The sequence below is a fragment of the Oratosquilla oratoria genome, chromosome 12 (genome assembly GCF_046742065.1).
Source record: "Oratosquilla oratoria isolate Oo_2021 chromosome 12, ASM4674206v1, whole genome shotgun sequence".
In the NCBI taxonomy this organism is placed as follows: Eukaryota; Metazoa; Arthropoda; class Malacostraca; order Stomatopoda; family Squillidae; genus Oratosquilla; species Oratosquilla oratoria.
The window spans coordinates 64,197,383-64,213,577 of NC_134788.1; the positions used below are offsets into that span (position 1 = coordinate 64,197,383).

The window sequence follows — 16,195 nt, forward strand, 5'->3', positions numbered from 1 at the left end:
TGGTGAGGTTATTTAATGTTTGTTTAAGAGAGGGTAGAGTGCCAGAGGACTGGAGAAGTGCCTGTATAGTTCCACTTTACAAAGGAAAGGGGGACAAGTGTGAGTGTGGTAGTTACAGAGGGATCAGTTGAGTGTAGTTGGGAAGGCTTATGGGAGGGTCTTGACTGAGAGGATTAGGAGAGAAACAGAGGGAGTAATTGGTGAGGAACAGTGGTTTTAGGACAGGTAGGGGATGTGTAGATCAGATTTTTGTGGTAAAACAGATATGTGAGAAAGTATAGGAAAAGGTAAAGATGTTTTATGGGCTTTTATGGATCTGGAAAAGGCTTATGACATGGTAGACAGGAAGGCACTGTGGGAGGTACTGCAGATATATGGGATAGGAGGAAAGCTGTTAAGAGCAGTCAAGAGTTTTTATGAGAGTAGTAGAGCTTGCATTAGGATTAGAAATGGAGAGAGTGAATGGTTTGATGTAAAGGTGGGACTTCATCAGGGATATGTTATTTCGCCCTGGCTGTTCAATCTTTACATGGATGGGGTGGTGCGAGAGGTGAATGCAATGTTAGTGGGTCAGGGGTTGGATATGATTACAGAAAATGGAGAAAAGTGGGAGGTGAGCCAGCTGTTATTTGCTGACGACACTGTGTTTGTAGCAGGATCAGAGGAGGGATTGAGGAAGTCAGTGACAGAGTTTGAGAAGGTGTGTTAAAGAAGGAAGCTCAAGATAAATGTGGGCAAAAGTAAGGTGATGAGATGTACAAGGGGAGAGAGTGACAGTAGGCTGGAAGTGAGCATTAAGGGTGAGAAACTGGAGGAAGTGGATAGTTTCAGATACTTGGATGCGAATGTGACAGGAAAGAGAGGAGTGGGGGTGGAGGTAGAATGTAGATTGAGAGAAGCGAGTAAATGCCTTGGTGGATTGAAAAGTGTAATGAGAAATAGACATCTGGGAATGGATGCTAAGAGGAGGTTATATGAAGGAGTAATAGTGCCAACAGCAATGTACGGGGCAGAAACATGGAACATGAGAGAGGAAGAGAGAAGGAGTTTGAATGTGTTTGAGATGAAATGTCTGAGAAGTATGATAGGGGTTACAAGGCTAGATAGAGTGAGAAATGAGAAGGTGAGGAGGAGAACAGGGGGGGAAAGGGAGCTGAGAGATAGGGTTGATGAAAGTGTATATGGATGGTCTGGACACATGGAAAGAATGAGTGAAGAAAGATTAGTAAAAAAATATGGAAGGCAGAGGTGGAGGGAGTGAATATGAGGGGGCGTCCTGGGATGAGATGGATGGATGGGGTGAAAGGGGCATTACAAAAGAGAGGAATGTCTGTGGAGGAAGGACAGGAGAGGACAGAAGGTAGGTGTGAATGGAGAGGGGTTGCATATAGATGATTCTATGATGCATGAGGAGGGGTGGGTAGGGGATTGGGGGTGAGGAAGTATATATGAGAAAAAATTTGATGCAGCCCAAAGGAATTTCTCCCCATCTTCTCCTTTTCTGCATGAGGGGATGGAGAGGGGGGGTTGCCGAATTTATGAAGCGGCCTTGCTGTGTCTTGTGACACTGCTTCTGACCCAGGGCAGTGGACAGGATGCAGGGATGACCCATCATCCAGGAGGTGCGAAGAGAGGAAGGAGGGAGGAGGGTAGAGAGGAATGGGAAATAAAATGGGTGGAAGTGGTTTCTATACCTTTTTCTTTTTGGCTACCCCCCTGTGTAAGGGGAGCCTTTAGTATATGTATGTGTGTACAAATATAGATGGGATAATTTCAGGAATGAATGAATTAAACGATTACCTGGCCTTATAAAAACCAGACATAATGGGAATAGTGGAAACTAAATTAAAGTATACTCTACCTCCCCACACCGTTGGGAAGAAATGACAGAGAAGGGGGGAGAGGAACTCTGGGGCAATGCCCTGCTTGTCTTGACCAGTGAATACATAATGACCCAGTGGATTAGAGAAAATACTAGATATAGAGGTAGTGAAGAACCCTCAAAATTAGACTTAATACTTACGACAGAGCCTGAGATTGTCAATAGAATTTATTACAAAACTCCAATAGGCAAGAGTTACCATGTACTAATAGAATTGGAATTGAAAGAACAAATGGATCAAAGCAAAAATGATAAACATAGAATAGGAAGACTAATGTACAACAAAACAAATTTTGAGAAACACAAAATATTCCTTCGTTACACAAACTGGTGAGAAATTCCTAAACAAGAAACAGGGATGGGAGAAATGGAATATACTAAAAGAAATGTACAATGAGGAAGTAAATATATACCACAACAAAAAATGGAAAGAACATATATAAAAAGCTGGTACAACAAAAGGTGTAGTGAGGTTAAGGATAAAAGAGACAAAGCTTGGAAGAAATGGAAAAGAGACAAGAAAACAAGCAAATGGCAAATGTACATCAAACTAAGAAACGATTATATAAAAATATGCAAAGATGAAGAGAAAAAAAAAGAAAAATGCAAGAAAGAACCCAAACTTCTCTACAGGTATGTAAATAGCAAACTGAAGAACAAACAAGAAATAGAAAAGCTGTGCCAAGGTAAACATGAATATACAGAAGAACTGGAAATAGCTGAAATTATGAACAACCATTTCAAATCGGTATTCACAATAGAAAAATCACCTAACTGTGAGGAAATAGAGAGAGAGAGATCCCCCTCAATGAAAGAAACAATTGTAACACTAAAGGAAATCAGCGACCAAATCAAAACCCATGACTTAAGAAAATCACATGGTCCTGATGGAATTACAAATTGGATACTGAAAGAATGCATGGAAGAATTAACAGACAAAATATACAATATAATTAAATTCTCACATAAAGAAGGAAAAGTGCCACAGGACTGGAAGAAGGCGAACATTGTGCCAATTTAAGCTTGAAGATTGTTACCTTGAGTGCTTTTTGGATGCTTTGTCCACAAATTTGATGGACAGTGGTTCACAGGGTGGCTTTGTGATATTTCTACAAGATGGCAATGAGAAGAGATGTCCCATTTTCTGGCAGACAAGAAAAATTAGAAGAGTCGTTAAGCCCACACTCTCAGCTGAGCCCATGGCACTTTTGGAGTGTGCTGAGTCTTCAGTATATTTGGCGAGGATCCCTTCTAATATTTCTGGGTGTCCGGCTCTCAAGATTTGGTGTTTTGTCAACAACAAGAGCTTGGTGGATGCTCTTTATTCATGCAGAAGTGTGGACGATAAGAGGTTGAGGACCGACCTTGCAGTATTGCAGGATATGCTGGAACATGGAGAAATCGCAGAGGCGACCTGATGTGGAAACATCACGACAACTTGCTGATTGCCTCACTAAGAAGGGGGCGTAAACTGAGCAACTTTGTGCTGCAGTCAGCCGGGATTAGGGTGTTAACAGCGTCGATGTGTACATGTATCTTCACATATTTGTATGTGGATCATTTGGGTTCATGGGGAATGTGTATGTACCCGTATGGTATGTACCTGCATCATCACTTCATCGTCACATATTCAAGATGAAGTACACAAGAAAGAAGAAAAGAGGGCAAGTGTTAGTATGTATCATTGCATGTATGAGCTGGGTTGCCGGCTTGTGTGTCGACTGTGACGTCACGAAGTTATGTGTGGCTGCAGGGCGTGGCCAGTGGACAGTCATTCGTCAGCCAGTGAGTTGAATAGACATAGCAGACATATACATAGATAATACCTTTACAGTTTCTTAGATAAATTTTATTACATTTTGTTCAGATTAATAACACAGGTACACCACTTACCAGTGTATTTATTTACCTATTTGTATTATACAGGAAGGGAAACTATGCTTTGTATCTCGCAGCATTTAGTTTGTTCTTAAATTCTTGTATGGTTTTTGCTCATACTATTTTTTTTTTTTTATCCAATTTTATCTGTGATTTTTTTTTCAGATCTCTTCTGTAACTATCCTTTTTGAGTTTCTTTTCATGTCCTTGTGTTTTTCTTTCATCCCACTTTACTAAGTCTTCTCTGACAAGGACTTCCATGCCTTCCATAATTCAGTAAATGGCCAATACATCTCTTTCTCTTCTTTGTTCCAGTGTTGGTTTAGACAATCTTTGTTCATATGTCAATATTGAAAGTGTTGGTGTCACCTTTGTTGTTGCTCTTTGAGTTCTTTCTAATTTCTTTATATTCTTTTTTGTGCTGGATGTCCATAGTGTTGCAGTGTACTCCAATCTTGGTCTGATCAGTGTGACTGATATTTCTTTTAACCATTACTTCATCCAAGTAATTAAAAGCACCTTTATTGATCTTAGTAAATTGTAGCTTTCTGCAACTATTTTGTTTATATGTTTGTCTTGGTCTTATCAATGTGACTAATATTTTTTTTACCATTACTTCATCCAAGTAATTAAAAACCACCTTTATTGGTCTTAGTAAATTGTAGGTTTCTCCAACTGTTATGTTTATATGCTTGTCTGGGGACATGTCTTTGTTAATAACTACTCCTAGGTCCCTTTCTGAGCTATCTTTTTTACTTCCTTTGTACCAATTTTTTATTGTCCTGATATTATTATTACTATTTTTTTTTTCCCCAAAATCTATCATACTACATTTCTTGATGTTGAAGTACACTTCACACTTTTGGTTCCATTTCCAGACTTTGTGCAGGTCTCTCTGTAGTGATTCACAGTCTTTTTCTGTACTTTCTTTAATAGTTTTATATCATCTGCAAAGAAGTTCATATAACATTCTACACCTTCATCCATGTCATTTATATATAGCAAACATTATTAGAGCTAATACTGAGCCTTGTGGGACTCCATTTCTCATTTCTTCCCATGTCAGGTTTTTATATCTAAGTGCCACCCTCATTTTTCTCCCATGCAAGAAATCTTCCATCCATTTCAATAACTTTCCTTATACACCTGTTGTTTCAAGTTTTCTTAATAGCTTTTTGTGTGGTACTTTATCAAATGCCTTTTGTAAATCCAGGAAAGCACAATCTGCCCACCCATCAAGTTTGTAGCACAAGATCTTCCTTGTCTAAAGCCAAATTATTTTGTATTCAGAATATTGTTTTCTTCCAGATGTTTAGTTCATCTACTTTTGATAACTTTTTCACGTATTTTAGCTATTGTGCTTGAAAGGGAGACCGATCTATAGTTTGTTGGGTCTTCCTTGTCTCCTTTATATATTGGCACAATATTGATTGACATTTTTCCAATCTTATGGTACCTTTCCTTCTTTGAGTGAGCAATCTATTATTTTGTATATTTTGTCTGTTAGTTCATCTATACATTCTTTTAGTATCCAATTTGCAATTCTGTCCAGACTGTGTGATTTTCCGACATCAAGGTTTATTATTTGGTCCCTTATTTCTTTCTGTGTCACGATTATTTCTTTCATAGGGGGGGATCTTTCTCCTTTTCCTTCATCATAATTGTGTGTATTTTCTTTTGTGAATACAGATTTAAAATGTTTGTTCATAATTTCAGCCATTTCTACATCTATATATTCCACATTCCCTTGATGCAATTTCACTATTTCCTGTTTATTTTTTAATTTACCATATACATATCTGTAGAATAATTTAGGTTGATTCTTACATAGTTTATTTTCTTCACTGCATATTTTTACATATTCATTTCTTAGTTTGATATGTACTTGTCACTTATCCATTTTTTTTTTTTTTTTTCATCTTTTCTAAGCATTGTCTCTTCTATCTTTTGCCTCTTTACATTTTCTGTTGTACCAGCATTTAATGTACACCTTTTCCTGTGTTTGTTTTGGTACATATTTATCTACTTCATTAAAGAAGTTTTCCCACTTCACTTTTTGAAAGAATTTTCTGAGTTTCTCAAAATCTGTTTTGTTGTACATTAGTCTTCCTTTTCTGTGTTTCCCATTTCTTCCCAAATTTCCTCTTTTAGTTCGAACTTGATAAGTATGTGGTCACTTCCCAATTGGTGTCTTGTATTCCATTTTATCCACAGTTTCAGGCTCTGATGTAAATGTTAAGTCTAGTCCTGATGGTTCTTCGTTACCTCTATCTCTGGTATTTTCTTTTACCCATTGAATTATTGTGTATTTATTGGCCATGCCCAGTAATATATTTCCCCAAAGGTCCTCGAGTCCACCTTTCACTGTCATCTCCTAACATGTTTCTCTAGAGTTAGTCACCCATAATTATTAAGTTTCATCCTTTCAATATTTCATTTAATACATTCTCTGTGTCCAGGAATATCTTTTCAGGAATATCCAGGAATATCTTTTCAGGGGCACATATATCACTACAAATTTTCTACTTGTTATGTCACTGTTTTCAATTTTTATCATATTCAATTCCACATTATTATTTCCTTCTGTTATCTTTGTCACATTTAAGCCTTTCTTAGTCAAATACATGACTCCTCCACCCTGTTTCACCTCTCTATTTTCTATCCAATGATTATATCAACTTTGTCCCACAATAATTGGTGGTAGTGGACCTTGTAATGCCATCTCCATTATATACTGTTTTTCTTCTGCCAGATAGTAATTTAATTCATTTAGTTCTGAAATCATGCCATCTATGTTAGTATATATTATTTCTAATTTTTTCCTTTTTCCTCCTTTTTTGTTTCCTTTGTTTGATCTTTTTTGATATTCCGTTTTCTCAGCCTCAGGTCCAGTACTCTTAAAATAAAAGAAAAGAAGAAGAAAAAAAAAAAACATTTATTTTGGTCTCTTGTTATTCTCTTTTTTTTCCATTAGCTTCATTTCATAGTGTCTTTTCCCTCTCTTTTCTCATTTCTTTTTTATATCCATATATTCTTGTAATTTAACTTCTGCTATCATTTGAGACCTTATTTTAGTTTATAGTGGTCTATTTTTGTCTTTAGGGTATAGTCCTATTCTATGCACTTCCTCTATTTCTTTTTCCCTTTTCTTGCCCCTCCTCTTGTATCTCTCTCAGAATTTCTTTTGCTATTTCTTTCTCTTTTCTCATAACTATCTATCTACATTGTGGTTTTCTTCAATACTATTATAAACTATACACTTTTTTATCAACTGTGTCTAGCCCAATTTTCTTTCTCTTTAATTACTTTAATGACTGTTTCTTTTGCATTTTCTTCCACTTGTTTTACAATTTCTTTAAAAGTCGTTTTTTGGTTTTCTTCCACTTTCCATTGATTTTTGATTTGTTGGAGATCTATCTCTTTTATGGTTTCTCCAATTTTCTCAGTCACCGCTTGTATTTGTTCTTTTACTTCTTTTTTCAAAGCCTCACTTTTGTTAGTATCTTCATTTTTCATTCTTTCATTCTTACTTTTGACTGTGTTTAATTCCTCTTTTAGATGATTAAGCTCCCTGTTAGTTTCAGCATTTTGTTTTTTCAACTCATTCACTCATACATTGTCCTGTATTCAGCTTTCAGATCTATAATTTCATTTATTAGTTCTGTAGTCGCCTGATTTAGAATATTTTTATACCTTGTTTCCCTTTCCAAATCTATACCTCTACCTAGTACTCCACATTTGGAAACCCTGAAAATGCTATATTTTCATACCTTTGATTGCTCCTGGATGTTACCATGTTGCAACTCTTTTTTGAGATGACACCTGATGGTGATTCAACCCTGCTTCTAGTCTTTTCTTTGTTGGTTCACTATATTTTTGTCTACCTTCATCATCCTCCATTTTATATTTTAACCACTAAGTGTACTTACTCTAACATATCATTTCAGTCACTTGATAGACAAAGCTCCCCTATCCCAGTATGAATGACACCACCTAGGTGTTTCCTCCAACTTATCGAAAAAGCACTGCACTCCAGAGCTCGTTCTAGACATCCATTCTAAACTGTGGTTTGTGTGTCTTAAATGATGTGCCTTGCATCACTTATTTGAGTCAGATGAACTGAATAAACCCTCCTTGAGTTGGTATAGATTCAGGTCTTGTGAGCCCAAACATGGTATGCTATGAAGTTATATTAGAATACAACTGTTGTGGCTAGCTGGCCATTACCCACTTCCAAATCTCATGGCATGATGAAAAAAGCTAGAGCAAAATTTGAGTCATTGCGGTTGTGGGGGAATGAGTATGCATGTAGCTATAGGATGATTTTCACCTCATATGTAATGAAAAAGTAGAATGAAATATATGATAGCTCCATATCTGTTAGTGTTTCACCCTATTTTATAATAGGTCATGGCATGTATGAATGGTTGGTTTAGGTACAAATTTGAGTATGAAATAGTTTGTGCGCAAAACTTCCACTATCCTATTAGAATATATTGCACACTTTCAGAGATAGATGTCAATAATATAATTACATTTTTTCAGGATGAGGGCAAATATCACCACTTCTTTGGAAGAGCTATCTACAGATTCCATACTTGTCATACGATAAAAAGGACCCAGTGTGACATCTGTGGCACAATTATATCACTAGTCATTTTAGATATCACATGTTGACCCACACTGGAGGGAAGCCTTTCCATTGTGACCTGTAAAGTTGTGCCTTTTCACAAAAGGGTTCTCTTACAAAGCATATGATGAGCCACACAGGAGTGAAGCCTCTCCAATATGATCTGTGTAATGTAGCTTTCTGACAAAAGAATCACTTCAAATTTCATTTGATAACCCACATTGGAGAAAAGCCATTCCAGTGTGACCTTTGAGATAAAGCTTTCACACAAAACTGTCACCCTAAAAATCACTTGATGGCCCACACAGAAGAGAAGCCCTTCCAGTATGACTTGAGTGATTCAGCTTTCTCAAAAAAGGATGCTCTCATAAAGCATGTAAGGAGGCACACAAGAGAGAAGCCTTTTGTGTGTGACCTGTGTGTTTCTGCTTTCTCAGAAAAGAGTTCTCTCACACAGCATATGAGGACCCACACAGGAGAGAAGCCTTTCCAGTGTGGCCTGTGTGATTCTACTTTCTCAAAAAAGAGTCACCTCACACAGCATATGAGGACCCACACAGGAGAGAAGCCTTTCCAGTGTGACCTGTGTGTTTCTGCTTTTTCGGAAAAGGGTTCTCTTGCACGTCACATGAGGACCCACACAGGAGAGAAGCCTTTCTATTGTGGCCTGTGTGATTCTGCTTTCTCAAAAAAGGGTCACCTCACACTGCATATGAGAACCCACACAGGAGAGAAGCCTTTCCAGTGTGACCTGTGTGAATCTGCTTTCTCAATAAAGGGTAATCTCATACGGCATATGAAGACCCACACAGGAGAGAAGCCTTTCCAGTGTGGCCTGTGTGATTCTGCTTTCTCAGAAAAGGGTCATCTCACACAGCATATGAGGACCCACACAGGAGAGAAGCCTTTCCATTGTGACCTGTGTGATTCTTTTTTCTCACGAAAGGATTGTCTCACACAGCATATGAGGACCCACACAGGAGAGAAGCCTTTCCAGTGTGACCTGTGTGATTCTGCTTTCTCACAAAAGGATTCTCTCACACAGCATATGAGGACCCACACAGGAGAGAAGCCTTTCCAGTGTGGCCTGTGTGATTCTGCTTTCTCAAAAAAGGGTCATCTCACACAGCATATGAGAACCCACACAGGAGAGAAGCCTTTCCAGTGTGACCTGTGTGATTCTGCTTTCTCAGAAAAGGGTTCTCTTGCACGTCACATGAGGACCCACACAGGAGAGAAGCCTTTCCAGTGTGGCCTGTGTGATTCTGCTTTCTCAGAAAAGGGTTCTCTTGCACGTCACATGAGGACCCACACAGGAGAGAAGCCTTTCCAGTGTGACCTGTGTGATTCTGCTTTCTCAGAAAAGGGTCATCTCACACAGCATATGAAGACCCACACAGGAGAGAAGCCTTTCCAGTGTGACTTGTGTGAATCTGCTTTCTCAAAAAAGAGTCATCTCACACGGCATATCAGGACCCACACAGGATAGAAGCCTTTCCAGTGTGACCTTTCTGGTTCTGTTTTCTCATATAAGAATAATCTCATACAACATGTGAAGAACCACACAGAATAGAAGCCTTTCTAGTGTGACCTCTGGGATTCTGTTTTCTCACAAAATGGTAATCTAATATATGATGATCCATACAGAAGAGAAGCCTATCCAGTGTGACCTGTGTGGATTTGATTTCTCACATAAGGGTAAGCTCAAACCCACACAGAAGAGAAGCCTATTCAGTGTGACATCTGTGATTCTGCTTTCTCACATAAGGGTGATCTCACAAAACATATGAGGGCCCACATAGGAGAGAAGCCTCTCCAGTGTGACCTGTACAAATCTGCTTTCTCATTAAAGATTAATGTCACAAAGTATATGAGGACCCACACTAGAGAAGCCTTTCCAGTGTGACCTTTGTGATGAAGCATTCTCATAAAAGAATTACCTCAAATATCACGTGATGATCCATAGGAATGAAACAATTCCTTTATGATGTGTGATTCTGCTTTCTCATGAAAGGGTTATCTCACAAAACATATGAGGCCCACGCGTGAGAGAAGACTTTCCAATGTGATCTGTGTGGTTCTGGTTTCTCACAAAATTGTTCTAGAAAGCACATGAGGACCCACACTGGAGAGAAGCCATTGTGGTGCAACCTGTACAATGCAGCTTTCTCACAAAAGAATCACTTCAAAAAACATATGATCCACACAGGAGAAAAGCCTTTCCAGTATGACCTTTGTGAATCCTTAGTTCTTATTAAAGGGTTCTCACACAATATTTGAAGACCCATGCAGATGGGCGGCCTTTCCAGTGTGAGCTGTGCTATTATGTTTTCTCAGTAAAGGGTTCCCTCATGCAGCATATGAGGACCCGCACAGGAGAGAAGTCTTTCCACTGTGACCTGTGCAATTCTACTTTCCCACAAAAGAGTTCTCTCTCAATGCATATGACAACCCACACTGGAGAGAAGCCATTCAAAAGCAACCTGTGTGATGCAGCTTTCTCACAAAAGAATCAGCTCAAGTATCACAGGATGATCCACATAGGAAAGAAGGCTTTCCATTGTGACTTCTATGATTCTACTTTTTCACAAAAGGGTTCTCTTACACGGCATATGAGAACCCACACAAGAGACAAGTCTTTACAATGCGACATGTATGATTCTGCTTTTTCATGTAAGGGGAATCTTGCTTACAAGAAGAAACTTTTCCAATGTGACATGTGCGAGTCTACTTTCATCCAAAAGGGTTATCACTATTAATAAAGAGGAAAGAGAGGATGAGAAAACAAAAAGACAAGAAGCTAAGGAAAAAAACGAGATGAGAACAGAGTCAGAAAAAGAGGAATTCTATTGGAGAGTAGTGAATATGAAAGTGAGGAAATGGCACATAACAGAGAAAAACAAAAGGGAAACAGAAAATACAATGGAAGTAGCAGAAAATTAAGAGTGTCTTACACAAATATAGATGGCTTAATAACAGGATTGAATGAACTGAATGGTTATCTGAAGGAAAAAGAACCGGACATAATGGGAATTGTAGAGACAAAATTGAAAGGTCCACTACCACCCAACAGTGTAGGACATGGTGCATATAATTATTGGATTAGAAACAGAGAGGCAAAACAAGGGGGTGGAGTTATGTTCCTGACTAAGAAGGATATAAACGTGAGGAATGTCACATATGGAAAGAATAGAGTAGAGATGATTATGATGGAAGTGGAAGACAAAGATAGGAAGAGCAGAAAGTTTGTAATAAATTATGTGCCTCCTAAAACAGCCTCGTGGGAAGAGAGAGAACATAAAAGTATGTTAGAAGACACAAGGATAACATTAAATAAGATAATGGAAGATGGAGGAAGAATAGTTATAATGGGTGACTTTAATTGTAAAGAAGTCCGCTGGGAAGAGATGACAGTAAAGGGTGGAGACGACTGATGGGGAAATGTACACTTGATATGATTATTGACCATACAATGACGCAATGGATTCAAGAGAATACTAGTATAGAAATAAAGAACCATCGAGACTGGACCTGATAATCACATCAGAACCTGAAATAGTAGAAAAGATTGAATACAAGACACCAATAAGTAAAAGTGACCACATATTGGTTGAAATGGAACTAAAGGAAAAATACATAAAAAGAAATTAACGATATAGAAAAGGAAGATTGATGTATGGAAAAACAGATTTTGATAAAATATTTCAAAAAGAAGACTGGGAAAGAATATACAAAGAGGAAATAACAGTGGAAGAGAAATGGAATATTTTGACAAGAATTTATAAAGAAGGAGTGGAAAAGTATGTCCCAGGACAAAAGCAAGAAAATGAACATGTAAAGTGCTGGTACCACAAAAGTTGTAGGGATTTAAAAGACAAAAGAGATAAAGCTTGGCCAAAATGGAAAAAAGACAAAAGACCTGAAAATGGAAACTATATACTAGTTATAGAAATGAATATGAACAAGTGTGCAGAGAAGAAAAGGGAAAATACGAAAAAGATGTCATAGAAAAATGTAAAGACCAACCAAAACTATTTTACATATTTGTAAATAACAAAGTGAAAAACAAACAAGATTATAGAAACTATGACAAGGAGGAGTTGAATACACAGAAGAAATAGAAATGGCAGAAATTATGAACAAGTATTTTAAATCAGTGTTTACAAGGGAGAACATACAACCTAGTGATATCGAATGGGAGGAGAAAGTCCCCCCGATGAAAGAAAGAAGTAACAAAGAATGAAATAATGAAACACTTGAGTGATCTTGATGTCAGAAAATCGCATGGACCAGATGAAATAGCAAACTGGATTTTGAGAGAATGCAGGAATAAACTGGCATACAAAATACATAGCCTAATAAACAGTTAATTGAAAGAAGGAAAAGTTCCAAAAGATTGGGAAAAAGCAAATATAGTACCTATATATAAAGGGGGAAACAAAGAAGACCCTACAAACTATAAACCAGTCTCTTGAACAAGTACGATAGCAAAAATTTGTGAAGGAATGATCAAAAGTAGATGGGTAAGGCATTTAGAAAAAACAACATACTAAATCCAAGGAAATTTGGATTCAGACAAGGACGATCATGCGTCACAAACTTAATATGTTTCTATTCAAGGCTAATAGATATAATACAAGAAAGAGATGAATCAGCTGATTGTGCATTTCTAGACCTAAAAAAAGCTGACAAGGTGCCACAAAAGAAGTTGCTTAAGAAATTAGAAAATACAGAAGGAATACAGGGCAAACTGCTGAAATGGATGGAAGAATTTTTGCAAGAAAGAAAAATGAGAGTGGTGATAAGAGACAAACACTCTAATTGGGATGAAGTGATAAGTGGTGTTCCACAAGGAACAGTTCTGGCCCCAATAATGTTTGCTATATATATTAATGATATGGATGAAGGAATTGAAAGTTATATGAGCTTCTTTGTGGATGATGCAAAACTGTTGAAAAAAGAATGGGAATGGAGCAGGAAGTGGGAGATGGAGTTCAATACTAAGAAGTGTAGTATAATGGAATTTGGAAGAAGCAAAAAAAGAATAGTAGAATCATATAAATTGGGAGAAGAAGGAATAAAAAAAAGTAGAAAATGAGAAGGACCTGGGAGTCATTATTATGAATAATATGTCACCTGAGAAACATATAAACAAGATTTTTGGAGAAACTTATAGTTTAATAAGAACAATCAAAGTGGCATTTACATACCTGGATGAAGAAATGGTGAAGAAAATACTAATCACCTTGATAAGACCAAGATTGGAATATGCAGCAATGATGTGGTCCCCAAGTACAAAAAAATGTATAACAAAACTTGAAAGAATACAAAGAGCAATTACAAAATTGGCACCAACACTCTCAAAACTATCATATGAAGAGAGACTAACAAAACTTGAGCTACAGACAGAGCAAAGAAGAGAGAGAGGAGATTTGATAACTATTTGTAGAATCATGAAAGGCATAAAAACTATTGATAGAGAGGATCTAATAAAATGGGATGACAGAAATACAAGAGGACACGGAAAGAAAATCAAGAAACACAGTTATAGAAGAGATCTAAAAAAAGAACAGCTTTCCCCACAGAGTAATAGACATTTGGAACAAGTTAGATGAGAAAGTGGTATGTGCAAAAATAATACATGAATTTAAAAACAGTTTAGATAAAATGAGATATGAAGACGGGTCACCACAAGCATAGCTCCCCTTCCCATAAAATACAACTAGGTAAATACAGGAGAGAAGCCTATCCAATGTGACTTGGACAGTATATGATGACCCACAATGGAGAGAAGCCATTCCTGTATGATATAGCTCTCACAAAGCATATGAGGACCCACACAGGATAGAAGCCTCTCATGTGCAACATGTGTGATGTAACTTTCTCACAAAAGGGTTCTCTCACAATGCATATGAGGACCCACAATGGAGAGAAGCCATTTCTGTGCACTGCAACTTTATCACAAAAGAATCACCTCAAATATCATGTGATCCCCCCACAAAATTGGGAACAAGGACAGAGAGACAGTGAAAGAAACAGTGCAAAAACTATACAAGAATTTAAGATCAAACTGGATGCTGAAAGATACAAAAGCGGGTCACTATGAGCGTAGCTCTCTTCCCATAAAAAACAACTAGGTAAATACAGGACAGCAGCCTTCCTAGTGTGACCTGTGTGATTGTGCTTTCTCACAAAGGAGGTCTCAGTCATCACATGGTGACTCATACTGGAAAGAAGCCATTCCAGTGTGTCTTGTGTGATGAAAAATATTCCCTGCAAGATTTGTGCATGTGTTTGTGCACACATTTCACAACTAGCATACAAAGGAAAAAACTGTGCACAAGGTTTTGAAAATTATGTTAAAATATTTCAATTAAAGATACTAATCCTTTAATTTCATAACAATGAATTCAAAACAAAAAGAATGTGATTTTGAGAATCTGTCAATGACCTTTGAAATATAAGTGTACAATTTCATAGTTTTACACATAGTTTTGAAATATTTTGTATGTTCAGCAGTTATACATCGCCAGTACAAGTTCAGTCCAATGAAATAAATCTAGAAGGATGTTATTAGTTTTGTACCCTTAAATACTTGATACAATCTCAATGTGTTTTTTTTTTATGTTTCAAATTCCATATGGAAAAGAAAACCACTGTAATTTCCTGGAGAAACCTATATATCAAAAATAACAAAAGGAGCAAAGAATATACTGATAAAAAAAATGGCTACTACAAGTCATTGGAATAGTAGAGATATCTGGATAATAGAGGAACACTGAAACAATGCCAAAGCAAAAATCATAATGATTAAAATGAAAGGGAGCTGTTGGAAAGAACCATCCCAACTTTGTATTTTAAAAGTAAACAACAGGAAACGAAACAAGGCAACAACTATGTTCGCTAAATAGTGCACACAGACATGGTTGTATTCTGTAATCTGTAGCTATTTTTGAATTTACAAATGTTAAGAAAATATATACAAATAACAGAATTGCATAGAACTGGTGGATCTTGTCAGATGCAAATGAAGCAAAGGGTGTGAAGTGAAAAAGAACTGCAAGTGAAGAATGGCTGGATGAAATCATGAAAAATGTTCCACCCATTTACAGGACAGTTTCCCTGAGGATGAGGTACAAGAATGGTCAATGTGATTTTTCATCTGGTAGTGGACATGTTACTGCCCTTTTTCTTAACTATCATGATTTTCTTGCTGATACTACAGAAATATTTAGTTTGATGCTGCAAGAAAAATTAGATACAAGATTATTTAAAATTTAACACATAGTATTAGTTGCTCTTCAGAAAAGTTGATGGATATTGGAGGTGCAGACTGTGGGTGAGGTTTTAGTCCAATGAATTGAATATAAACAAACTTGGACACCGTTTAGGAGAATGTCATTTGGATATGTTTATATAAGTGAAAAGCTACAAATTTTATGGAAATTCAATGAATTTAGATAATGTGTATAAAGAGTGGGTGAATGCCGAAAACAAAAGAGGAGAAATAAGAAGTTAGAAGGTTAAATGTAATTGTTCCTTAGTGGTTTATATATATATGTATATTATATATATGAATATAAAATACATATTAAATATTTCTGTCAGCTCTGTCATTGTCACACAAAGGACTCATGAAATAGAAAATCGGTGCAAAAATATATATGTCCCTAATCATTTCTCTTATTTATAGAAGGCCAAATTTAGGAGGTATTTCTAATACACAATAAAATATTACACTAGTTGGCACTTAGAGAACACATACCGGTGTCAAGAGTCACAAAATCGAAAAGATGATTCTGCCC

At 36.9% G+C, this 16,195-nt stretch overlaps 1 protein-coding gene across 1 annotated transcript in view; it reads left to right on the forward strand.

Annotated features, from left to right (window-relative positions):
• LOC143031929 (uncharacterized) overlaps nucleotides 1-15,906 on the forward strand; it is a 53,667-nt gene extending 37,761 nt beyond the window's left edge. The window contains exon 4 of the transcript XR_012967048.1: nucleotides 14,418-15,906. The gene's annotated coding sequence lies outside the window, so the exon portion shown is untranslated. The remainder of the gene's footprint in view (nucleotides 1-14,417) is intronic.
• Nucleotides 15,907-16,195: the final 289 nt, after the last annotated feature.